This window comes from Mesoplodon densirostris, chromosome 5 (genome assembly GCF_025265405.1).
Source record: "Mesoplodon densirostris isolate mMesDen1 chromosome 5, mMesDen1 primary haplotype, whole genome shotgun sequence".
NCBI classification, from domain to species: Eukaryota; Metazoa; Chordata; class Mammalia; order Artiodactyla; family Ziphiidae; genus Mesoplodon; species Mesoplodon densirostris.
Genome location: NC_082665.1, coordinates 19776499 through 19789607, shown reverse-complemented (window position 1 = coordinate 19789607; position 13109 = coordinate 19776499). Strand labels below are relative to the sequence as shown.

Below are 13109 nucleotides of genomic sequence, written 5' to 3'. Positions count from 1 at the left end.
CTGCTATTAAAATTTAAAAATAAAAACAATAATAAAGAGGAGGAAATGGAAGCACAACAGGGTTAAATAAATTACCCAAATTCACACAGTTGGCAAGCTGCATAGCCGGGATGGACATCACTTTCTTTGTCTTAGTCCATCTGGGCTGCTTTAACAAAATACCATAGGTTGAGCAGCTTATAAATAAGAGAAATGGATTTCTCACAATTCAGGAGGCTGGGAAATCTAAAATAAAGGCATCAGCATGATTGCTTTATGATGAGGGCTCCCTTCCTGGTTCATAGCTGACGGCTTTTCACACACGGTGAAAAGAAGAGCTCGCTCTTTGAGACTGTTTTATAAGGACATGGATCTCTTTCCTGAGGACTGAACCCTCATTATCTAAGCACTTCCTAGAGGCCCCACCTCCTCATTCCATCACACTGGGCATTTGGACTTCAACATATGAACTTTGGGGTGACACAAATATTCTGACCATAGCATTTTTCTAACACCAAATCCCAGATTCCCTCCAAAACGACAATATTTCTCCAGATTGAGACTTGACTCTGGGCTTAGCAGAGTCCTTAAAAGGGAAGAAAGTGAGACATGTAAGGCAAATGCAGTTTTCCAGAATTAACCTGCATAAGTTGATTCAAGTAAACGTCCCTCGTCGTGTTCCGCTCAGAGGCACTCTGTGGGTGTAAACTTATTCGTTTATTGCCAGTCACTAACCACAGGAGAGTCACTTTTTCAGATGGTCACCGTCTCCTCCTTACTTTAGTTTAGCCGCAGCTGCCTGACAGCTGCCAAGGTAGGCAGTGCTGTGGATCGTGGACCACTCTGAACATTCTTTAGTCCTATTTGGTTGAATAACCTTTGGACTTGAATGTTCTGAACTTGATTAGGTTGCACTTAACTCCTTGATCAGGAGATGTTGCACACAATTGCGATTTTACTTAGTACAGAATAGCATTTTTTCTAAGTAAACTTGGGATAATCTCCAGTTCAAAGGATTCTGCAGACAAAATGCCCACAAACATAAGCTTCCCCCACCACCTCAAAAAAAAAAAAAAAAGCCTACAATAGACTCATTTTTATCTTGTACTCATTCATGTAAACTGTACTTCTATGACTAACGTAGAAAAGTGTCCAGGTGAAGGATTACGTGCACTGCATCCTCAGGTGACTCTCAGAGGACCTTGTTTACCTTGTTTTATTGTGGTCTAGCAAGGTCCTCATATAAATGAACCACAGGTTTCTCTGCCTTCAGCTGAGAATCCCTTATTGAACGTTTGATTACCTGCCTTAGATACATTTTCCAGGCTCAGGAAATTTCTAAACATGCCAGGTGCTCTGAGCTGGAACAGGAGATCAAGCATTTTGGGATCAGAGTGAAACTTCCCCCAGCACATGGGGAAATGAAGCTAATATTTGGAAACAAGGAAACACCTCCTCCTCTTCATCTCACATCATCATCTATGCCTGGAGTGGAGGATGAGTTTTTGGTCCTCTCACTTCCCATCTCTCTCCCCACCCACTTCTGCTCCTTGACCCACCCCTTATTAACTCTTCCACAATAGAGGAAGTGGAGATGGCTAGGGACACATTGTACCTAAAAGACACTCCATGAAAACTCTCTGCTTTTCCCTCCTCCTTTCTGAATTTTCATAGTAAGCAGACCCAGTTGAGGCCTGACTCTCCAGAATCAATTCTCTCTCCCCCTCTCTCTCCCTTCCCTCTCTTTCTTTCTCTCTCTCTTTCCCTCATTCTCTCCTTTCGTTTCTACTGAGCACACAGTTGAATAGTATTAGATTCATGAAAAAAGAAGGAGTCCTTCCTTTGGTTTAACCAATGAGCCTGTAATGAGAGAGATTAATAAATTCACACTTTGCCATAATGAGATGCACTCTACTTCTTTTCTGACTATTAAACCTTGAGTTTGTCATTCCTCTCGTCAGGCATCCTACAGGGAGAAGTTCCGGATCTAGAGCTGTATCATTCTTCGGACCCCAATACCTTCAAAATATACAGCACACCTCTAAACTTCAGCATAATTATACATCATTCTACTCAATCAATCAATCACTGGACCATCTGTTAATGATGAAATCCCAAAGTGAAGGAAACTAAATGTGTAATGGGAGTTTGTTGGAGAAAAATGAAAGTCAGATCACCTATGACCTGATAACAGCCTTTTAATTTCAATATTTTACTTAATGAAATGAGACCCACCATGATGGATGTGACTTTTGTCATCCCATCTCCAACGGTAACACTGCCCCATCAAAATTAGCTCATCAGATAATTCAGCTATGCCTAGCCTGTTCCCCTGAGAGGAGATCCTGAGACAAAGTTGGCAGTGTAACACTTTATTTGGGAAGCGATTCTCCTAGGGAGTAGGAATGAAGGATGACGGAGGTAAAACAGGGAAAGAGGGAAATTCAATGAAGACTTTTATCAAGTTGGTGCTTGATCTCCCAGGACTTTCTGAGGACTCACGAAATATGGCTTAGAACTGCCTGCCCAGGACAGCCAGATAAAAGCAGAGAACATTTATCAATTGGCTGGTATCCTCTATTGGGCAAGTGTCCCTAGGGCATGATCTCCCCCAGCACCCAGGTTGCACATACGCAAGAGCTGAGCAGGTTCCCCAAGACGATGTCAATGCCAAGGCAGCACAGAAGCCCTTGGTAGGAAGTTAGAAGAATGTAGTAAAGACACAAGGTAGAAACTCTGCCTGGTGGCATCTGTGCAGAGTTAGTCAAGTCCTGCATAGGACTGGTGGTCACAGAAGTAGATGGAGTAAAAGAAGGTATAATACCCGTGCTCACTTCGGCAGCACATATACTAAAATTGGAATGATACAGAGAAGATTAACACGGCCCCTGAGCAAGGATGACATGCAAATTCGTGAAGCGTTCTATATTTTGGCGAGGAGATATGGGGATATATGTTTTTGTATAGCTGATTCACTTTGTTATAAAGCAGAAACTAACACACCATTGTAAAGTAATTATACTCCAAAACAGATGTTAAAAAATAAATAAAGATAAGGAAAGGGAGTCACAGATAGTAAATGATGCAGCTAGGCTTTGAATTCAGATATCCTAGCCCCTGATAGATGTTCTTAGACTTCAAGCTACAATGTCTCTCAGCTATGACGATAAGTAATTGTATCTGTGTTGCGATTAGGGAAATCTATTCTTTGTCAACTTTCAGGATACTGTATTTGAATAAGCCTTAAGGCTTCTTTGAAGAGGCTCCAATAATGCATGGGGGAGAGGGATAATCCTGAGCAGAAGCAGAAGCAAAAGTGCAGATGTGTGAATATGCAAGTCCTGTGTAGAAACCATAAGAGTATACATTTGACTGGAGTTTGAGTTATGTGTTTTAAAATAATAGAACCTACATTTTATACAGTATCTTGGACCCAAGTCATGGAAGGTCTAAAATTCTAGACTGAAAATATGAGCTTTATTTGGTCAACAACAGGGAATATTGATTGCTTCCAAGCAGGTCAGTGATGTAAGTCTAGGAATTTCTATTACTGTATTTATGACATCATGGCACTTAGCCAAAAAGTAAATCAATAGGGCATTTCATTAAAAATGTGTTAAGTAATTGATTTGTAAAAAAAAAAAAAAAAATGTAATTATGCCCAATACAGTCCCCTTCTAACATTACGGTTCATGGCATGACTTCCTTTAAGTCCAAAATATTAGAGTCCCCTCCAAGCTATGACCAGCCACAGTGTCTGCAAGGACTTAACACAACAGACTGATGGAGCCATCTCTGCTGTTGCAGTCGGCCTGAAGTCTTAACTGATACCACCATCAATCTGTATCATTATTTTTCTATTTCTCTCAACCTTGGGCAGCATATTGGCAGCTCTAGGTTGTTCTTCTGGTCGGATGTCCTAGACTTTCATCTCTTAGAAACCTGAGCTTTTATTTTTCTTGTCCTAGTTGGGCCAAGGTTGCTCAATTGCCTATTTATAGCTGTCGCTGACCACAGAATCACTGAAAGACACTTCAGTGTATTCCCAAATCTCAGAGCTACTCCTCCTCCATCCCACTAGGTAGCAGTAGTCCTCCCCACTTGTGATAATCAGACTCAAGTTCCCCACCAGTATAGAACTTGTGTCTTGTCCTACTGGTCCTCTCACATGAGGATCCAACAGTGACTGGAGTAGTATAGCTTCATTCAGTGGAACACTTACTGTATCCTCGATAGATATGTTATATACATAAGAACCACACTTCCTATTCAAGAAGAGCCTAAGATTGTGAGGACAACTCTGGTCCCCAAGTGAGTCTCTGGGAATGATGTTTAAAATGATGTTCAATCCTACTTCTACCCTTTGGTTCCCAGACCCTTGCTTTCTAGCCACTAGCAAAAGAGCATCATATATTAACCATTTTCCTCTGAAAGTAGAGTCTAAGACAAAAGCTCATATACCATCTCCAGAAACTTTTTATCTTCCCAAACTGAAACCCCATACCCATTAAACAATAACTCCTCATTACTCCGTCCCCAAAGCCCTCATAGACACTCTTCTACTTTCTATCTTTATGAATATGGCTATTCTATGTCCTCATATAAGTGGAATTATACAATATTTGTCCTTTTGTTTCTGGCTTCAATTCAACATAGTATTAGAAGTTCTAGCCACAACTATTAAGTAAGACAAAGAAAGAAAATTCATCCAAATTGGAAAGGAAGAAGTAAATTCAATCTCTGTTCACAGATGACATGTAGAGAACCCTAAAAATTCCACACAAAAAAATATGGAGTGGTGATGTTGCACAGCATTGAGAATGCACTTAATGCCACAGAATCGACCACTTAAAATGGTTTAGATGGTATATTTTACCACAATAACAAAAAAAAGAAAAGAAAAGAAAAGAAAACTGCTTTTGATTTTCTTTGTTGTTGCGAATTGAGAAAAATTCCAGACCAGTAGCCACTGCCAATGTCAAAAGTTGGGAGAGCCACATTGGGGCCACCTGTTGTGTTTGGGGAAACCATTACCACTTGATAAAATAATGGCTATGTGAGTGTAGGGAAGGGAAAGAGTATTTTAACTCAGAGAGTCAGGAGAAACATCATGGAGGTATCTCATGACAGAGACCTTGAGGACAGGAAGAATTTCCACACTGGACGTTGGGGAAATTATTCCAGACTTTTCAACTACAGAAGCAAAGACATTGGCTCTTCTGCCTTGGGAATATTGAAATATTTGTTCAATCACATTTAGGACATACTCTGAATACACTGCTAAGGTAATTTCCATTTTCATGATTGCTAACTAGCCGAGAAGAGGGAGAAGACAGAAATTACAGGAAATAGTTGACATTTATGAAGAAAGAGGTACCCAGTGAAATGCAGGGTCTCCTCTCCCCCATTCAAGTTCTTCTGAAAGTACTTCTCCCTGCTTCTGAAGGTCATCAAATAGGTTTTAAATACCTAGAACTTTCAAGACCATCAGCCTGTTGGAATAAAATTAAATATACATTTGAATTCTTCTCAAGGTTTTCAATTCTTAGAATTAAAGGTACTTATTACAAAATTACTTAAAATTAAATCTATATATCAAATGTAAATATATATCATCTACTTCATATAGATCAGCGGTCCCCAGCCTTTTTGGCACCAGGAACCGGTTCCGTGGAAGACAATTTTTCCACAGACGGGGGGTGGGGGGGGCGGGGGGTGTTCAGGCGGTAATGTGAGCGATGGGGAGAAGCGTTCCGGGGGTTGGGAACCCCTGATATAGATGGCCCTTTCATCAGCAACACAAACTCCCTATGTTTCCCCCCAGTGCCTTTTTTTTTTCAGACCTTTTCTTCAATGTTTCTATTTCTTCCTTGCAGCCAAATGAAAGAGGAATCTGATGCCTTTTCGGTGTTCAAATATTGGGTTGCTCAGCATCCTTGTAGCATCTTTGCCAGGGGCTTTGTCCAAAGCACATGCCTTTATGTCTGCCTCCTTTTTATAAGCAACCTCATTCTTTCACAGTATAGCAATGAAGAATCTATATACCTCATCAGATTTCTTCCATGGGCCCAGTTAGAAAGCATAGCCTCAGAGTTAATCTCTTCACTGTCTGCAGATGAATATGGTGAGAGGCAGCCTGTACTGTGATTTTGTCAGCTCTTTAGTAAATTACATGTGAGGGTAAAGAGGATAAAGGATAAAGAGGACAATCCTTGCCTGCTGATAAAACACATTCTTTATTCTCCTTTCTCTACAATGTTGAATAACACCACAGGGCATAAGTTATTATATACTTTATACAGTAAATGAATAATTACAACTCATGAAGCCAAAAAATGCACTTCAAGGAATATCATGTTTCTTAAGAGGAAGTGGAGAGATTCAGAACAGTGAACACAGGTTTTCAACTCTGAAGTCTTTTTACAGCGTGATGTTTTTTAACATCTGAACTAGATTATGATTCTGCCAGCTACATGTGTATTTTAGCCTTCTATTTTGCATTAAAGCACAAGTAGTAATTGCCATTAGAAAAAATTGGAATAGAGGGAGGAATTTTTTATTTACTTTATTTACCTAGTTTTATATGTATAAAGCACTTGCTTGTGTCATCACTGACTCTCCACAGCAACCTCATAGAATAGGCATCATTACCCCACTTTAATAGCAGAAGCTGAGAAGTACTAAGAAACTTGCTCAAGGTCAATCTCCGAAGAAGTGGAACCCAGATTTATACAAGATCTATGTGAACCAATAGTCTTGACTCTTCAAAGTCCAGGACACAGTTATCATGAGAATTTAATGTATAAAACTACCATTAGAGCTTTTAATTTTATGAAAACAAAAATTAAAATTTTCCTTAAGAATAAATTTAGCATATACAATATATATTACTAATGTCTATAAAACCTGTGCCTCAAAACTTGCTTATTAAACACGAAAAAAGTTTTTATGGTTATTTGACTTCCTAATATTTAGTGTTATTCAGTTAACACATTTTGCTTCAATCAAAAACCAAAAAAAAAAAAATTGTAATAGGATTAATTCAGAATTAATTCAGTTCACTAACATAAAACTCTAGGTATTTTTCTTCTCGATAAGGAAAGACATTCTTAATATTGCAATCTATTTAGAATGTTAGCATCAATATTTTAAGGAACTTAATCCTATATATTTCAAGCCAACAAGCCAAGAAAAAAAGAAGACAGAAAATTAAACGGAGGAATAGGGAAGGTGAAATAAGGAAGCCACCGAGAAGCTTACAAGAATGGAGTTCTTCTGCCACCTGGTGGCTGTTTTGTATTATAACCAAACTTACTTTATTCAAGGCTTTGGGGGTTGTTTAAGACATGTTTTAAAGTATTTTTATTTGCAAAAGATAGGTTTACTCAGTGGTTTCCAAACCTGGATGCCCAACAGGGTTACCAGAACACACATTCGTGGGATCCATCCCTTGATATTTTGATCTTGTGTTTGAGGGAAGGGCCTCGGATAGTTTTGCAATTACCCCAGTTGATGATACACAATTGATTTTAGATTGGATGTGACAGAGCTTGTAAGCTTTTCCTACACAACTAGTATCCTCTTCTTTCTGGGCTCACAGCTAAACTCCACTTAGTGCCTCTCTTTAGCAGGGTATGGCCACGTGACTGAGCTCTGGCCAATGGAATCTGGCCGCCTCCATCTTTGTTGACTGTGGTTGCCTTGTGGTTGCCTTCTTCTGTTTGGTTTATTTAGATTTTTCTCCCTTTATTCTCCTCCTACCAAACAAATGAACATCATCAAAAGATCTCCCTCCACTCCAGCCAACCTAGCCTCTCTGCTTCTCCAGCACATCAAATATGACCCCACTTAGGGCCTTGGACCACCTAGTGTTTCTGGCTGGAGAAGTCTTTCCTCAGGTACCCACATGGGACCTGCCCCACCTCCTTCAGGCTTTGTTCAAACACACGTTTATCACGGACCCTCCTATTTATAAATACAACTCCCTACCAAAAAATTGCTTATTCTTCTTACCATGCTTTATTTTTTCCATAGGAATTATAACATTCAACATACTACACAATTTTAATACTTATTATGCTTATTGTCTTTTTTACCCTATAATACAAAATACAAATCCAAAGCAGGGATTTTTGTTTTCTTCAGTGCTGTGTGCTCAGAAACAAAAACAGTACCTGGCACATTGTAGATGATCAAAAAAATATTTGTCAGTGATTGAATGAAAGAAAGAGTAAATTGATGAATTATGACCCACACTGTTGGTAAATAAACACATGGAACAATACTCAGCCTTGCAAGTATTCAAACATACAAATGTTAAAAAGATATTTTGTAAGTAAGATTTTTTTGGATTCATTGGCCAATTTTTATGACCTTTAAATATAATTCCTAAACCAAGTGAAAGTGTAGTGAATTGCGTACACATTTTAGGTAAATTGATGCAGTTATTTTTAAAATCAACTTACATGTAGTCATAAAGTGTTTACAACATTTGACCCAGTTTTAGAATTGTGCCACAACAAAATAATGTTTTAAATACATATATTTTACTTAGCCATTTAGTCAGCATTGCTAATAATAATGAAGAACTGAAAGAAACTAAATGTTTAATAATAAGAAAATAATGAATTAAATTATGTTAATTCTATGCAGTGGACTATTTTCCTGCCATTATAATCATAAGGACTATGCTTCAATATTGAAAATTATTTATGGAAAATGCTGTATTATAATAAAATTTTTTTGAATTTTATTTTATTTATTTTTTTATACAGCAGGTTCTTCTTCTTCTTATTATTATTATTTTTTGCGGTATGCAGGCCTCTCACTGTTGTGGCCTCTCTCGTTGCAGAGCACAGGCTCCGGATGCACAGGCTCAGCTGCCATGGCTCACGGGCCTAGCCGCTCCGCGGCATGTGGGATCTTCTCAGACCGGGGCACGAACCCGTGTCTCCTGCATCGGCAGGCGGACTCTTAACCACTGCGCCACCAAGGAAGCCCAGCAGGTTCTTATTAATCATCCATTTTATACACATCAATGTATACATGTCAATCCCAGTCTTCCAGTTCATCACACCACCAACCCCACCACCTGCCGCTTCCCCCCCTTGGTGTCCATACGTTTGTTCTCTACATCTGTCTCAATTTCTGCCCTGCAAACCAGTTCATCTGTACAATTTTCCATTTAAATCTGTAATTACACAATTTTTATGTATTTGTGGGGAGGGACTATAAGGAACGCGCAAAAATTAGAAGAATTTTCGCATATATGGGTGATGAGATTAAATCTTATTTTTAATCTCCCTTTCCCAAAAGTTCCAATTTACTGCCACAGTTTTTACAGTTCTCTAGTACTGGAAAGGCAAAGAAACTGTCTTGTTTCTAAATGTTTTACCCTCACCTGATGTGAATTTATTCTAGGTTCCAAAAAGTGATTATTACTTGCTTTTATTGTATTCATCAATAACAATTTACATCTCTGTGGAAAGGTCTTTAGTGAGAGTCTGTAAACCAGATTTACTTGTATGAAAGTGAGCAATTTGTCCAATAAGTTCAGGCTGAATTTAACATCAGTTCAAGAACTAAAGTGCTCTTTCCACTTTCTCCTGTGTCTGTTCTACCTACAGGCCTACATGACCCCACGTTCTAGTTGCTTGGTTTGTATAGACATCTTGTGTTCATCTTCCTGCTCATTATAATAAGTAGGACTGTCTATAATTTTTCCTGTTTTCACTCATTAATGTCCATTAGTTCATAGCACACTCCCCAGGAATTCATGGAGGGGAGGGGTTTTCAGACAAAGGAATTCAGGGATGCAAACACTCAAAAATTGGTTTTTCCCCCCTGATAACTGAATTAAACCTCAGCCTTCACTAAACCCTGAGATTGCTCTCTCCTTGCTTTATTGACCCTCCCTATCAGCTCTCAACCCAGCTCAGTCCTTCTCACCTTCTGTTACCTGTGACCTGATATATTGTTGAAATTCAGTCTTCCTCCCACGTGCCTTTCTCAGCAAGGATTTTGGCAGTGGCCTAGCTGCCCTCACTGGTTATAGTGAGGGATAGCTGCTCTCCATTTCAGAGTCTTCTGTTTGCATGACACTCTGTCCATCCCCATTCACTACCACTACCTAAAAGTTAACTTTTGGGATCATAGCATTACTCCTTGGGGTGAAACAAAGTCAAATCAGGCAATCTTTGATTCTTATCCTTGTAAAGTTAAAGAGTCATATGACCAAAACAAAACAAAACAAAGAAAAAAACACCCTCCCCATGAGTCCTCTTACTCCAAAGACCATATCTAAAGAAACATTAAACTTCTCACACCACTGGCAGGCTTGTCACAGGACATACTTTAGTCAAAGAAATGTCAAAGTGGTATGCTCCACTTCCAATAGAAGCTATTAGAGCCATCACATGGCTCATCCATTGCTTTCTATTTCCTCTGCTGAAAGACTAACAATGCTCTAGACAGGGACTGCTTCTTCAGCCAAAGTCCAGGAATGAAACAGAGCAAGTATCCTGCGATGGAGTTTAGAAACTAACAAAATTGTAAACTCTTATTGTTAGAGACCACTAAGATTTTAGGAGCCATTTGTTACCCCAGCATAACCCAGCTAATGCTGCCTGATACAACTTGTGTCCTCCTATGATACAGTGGGCTAGCTGTGTGACCTTGGGCAAATGACCTAATCTCACTGTGCCTCATCTATAACATTAAGATAATGCCTATTTTGTGAGGTTATTGTGATAAGTAAATGAGTGAAAACTTATAAACACATAAATAACTATTACATAATATATGCTTAATAAGTGTTTGTTACTGCTACTTAGTAATTATTATTATTATTATTACTATTATTATTCCACAACAGACATATGTTTTATCCTAATTCTATATATAGTTTCCAACACAGTGTCTGAGTCATATGGTGCCCCACCTAGACCTATCTTCCAAGTGTCTTTAATGAATCAGCCATTTCCCTTTTTTTAGTCCCCTCAAAGAACTACTTCCACTGATTTTCTGTTTTTGTGTTGTTGTTGTTGTTTTGGCCACACCACGCAGCATGTGGGATCTTAGTTCCCCGGCCAGGGATAGAACCTGCGTCCCCTGCACTAGAAGCATGGAGTCTTAATCACTGGATTAAACTAGCAAATAATTTAAAACATAAATTTAAACAGTATCCAAATACCTTCAAAACATTCAGCTCACCTTTACCTGGTACCCTGAGTTTTGTACTTTCATAGACTTCAATCTGTTCTTTGCCTTAAATGGAACTCCAAATCATTCATTATATGTACCAAATTTTCTGTTTAAAGGACATCCTAGGACACAGTTTGTTCAATTTGTAAACACTTAGAAGTACCTGAAATGATCATAGTTATGGAGCCAGAGCCTCAAAGAAAACTCTTTTTAGAAACCATTCTTTCCTACTGCCATGTTCTCAAGGATGAGGAATAACGTTCTCTTCTCTTTTTCTTAAGTGAGACATTTATACAAAAGACAACCTTTGTTTCTTAGAAATCCTATAATTTTCGTGTCCTTAGTTTCTTTACATCTTTCTCTTTTCCTACACAAAGCATCTTTAATCATCTGTGACATTGATTTTCATTGCAACCCATTTTCCTGGATTCTAGAAACAGAAGACACATGCTTTAAATTACCATTTTTCACTGCTTTAAATGATCATTTTTCACGCAAAAAAAAATAGATAAATAAAATAGAAAGTTCTTTCTCAAAGTGAAAACGATTCTTTTCTGTTTGGCTTGGTAGATGCTTAAGAGCTCTGGGGCTGTTCCTTTTCCCTGAATTTCTAACTGGCCACCTGGACTTCAGCTTCTCCCTCAACCCAATCCTTTATTTTGTTGCCAAGATTCATCTTAAAATTTAAATTTGATCATTTCACTTTCTGGGGGAAGAACCTCTGCAACAGAATAAAGGCCAAATTATTTCGTGTGATCTTCTTCCCTAGACCCTCCTCCCTACAGCTCCCTCTTCCTCTCGTTCCTGTGATGTAGCTCCTTCTTCTTCATCTTCTGTTTACTCTCTAGCTCCTTCTTGGCCTCCTTTTCCTTCTAGACCTATGAATGTGGACATTTCCATAATTATGTCCTCAATCCTCCACATTTCCTTTTCTATATCCTCCCCACAGAGATCACAACTCTTCCCAAGTTGTCACCAATAACGACCCATAAACATTATCTACAGTAGTGTTGTCTGAGAGAAAGATAATGTAAGCCATAAATACAAGCCACATATGTGATGTTAAATTTTCTAGTAACCACATTTAAAAAGAAGCAGAGGAAGTTAATTTTAATAACATATTTTATTTAACCCAGTATATCCAAAATATTATTACAACATGTAATCAATGATTTAAAAGTAAGATATTTGGGCTTCCCTGGTGGCGCGGTGTTTGAGAGTCCGCCTGTCAATGCAAGGGACACGGGTTTGTGCCCCGGTCCGGGAGGATCCCACGTGCCGCAGAGCGTCTAGGCCCCTGAGCCATGGCTGCTGGGCCTCCATGTCTGGAGCCTGTGCTCCGCAACGGGAGAAGCCACAACGGTGAGAGGCCCGCGTGCCATGAAGAAGAAAAAAGAAAAAAAAAAAAAAGTAAGATATTTATCTTTTTTTTTTTTCCTTTGGTTTGCTTTTTGGACTGTCTTTGAAACAAATGTGTGCTTTCCACTTACAGCACATCTCAGGATTAACCATATTTCTTTAAAATCCTCAGTGGCCACATGTGGCCAATGGCTACCACATCAGACAGTGCAGATCTAATGCAATAAACACATTACCAAAGTGTGCCTTTAATGATCTTCTCAACATCTCCTTATATGCCTTACCAGCATTTCAGATTGACCAGGTCTAAACAAAATACATTTTCCCCATACACTACCTAGTGCCTCACATATGCACCAGCTCACCATCCTGACTTGCTATCAATGTCTCCAACAATGCCTCAGTACTTAAGTTCTATAACCACCCTAATGTTGACCAAGAAGAAGGAATCTCTCAGGTCATCCAGTTCTACTCCAGGATTTTCCTCTACAGGTTCTTAACTTTTGGCTACCACACATGTGAACCTCCTGAGATTGTAGGTAAAAGGTGTGTATGTGGGTCTTTCTGGG

At 39.0% G+C, this 13109-nt stretch overlaps 1 non-coding gene across 1 annotated transcript; it reads left to right on the top strand.

Moving 5' to 3' along the window:
* The first annotated feature begins 2805 nt into the window (after positions 1-2805).
* On the top strand, positions 2806-2912 carry LOC132491514 (U6 spliceosomal RNA). The gene has a single exon (XR_009532723.1). It is a non-coding gene; the product is annotated as a U6 spliceosomal RNA (small nuclear RNA).
* The last annotated feature ends 10197 nt before the right edge of the window (positions 2913-13109 follow it).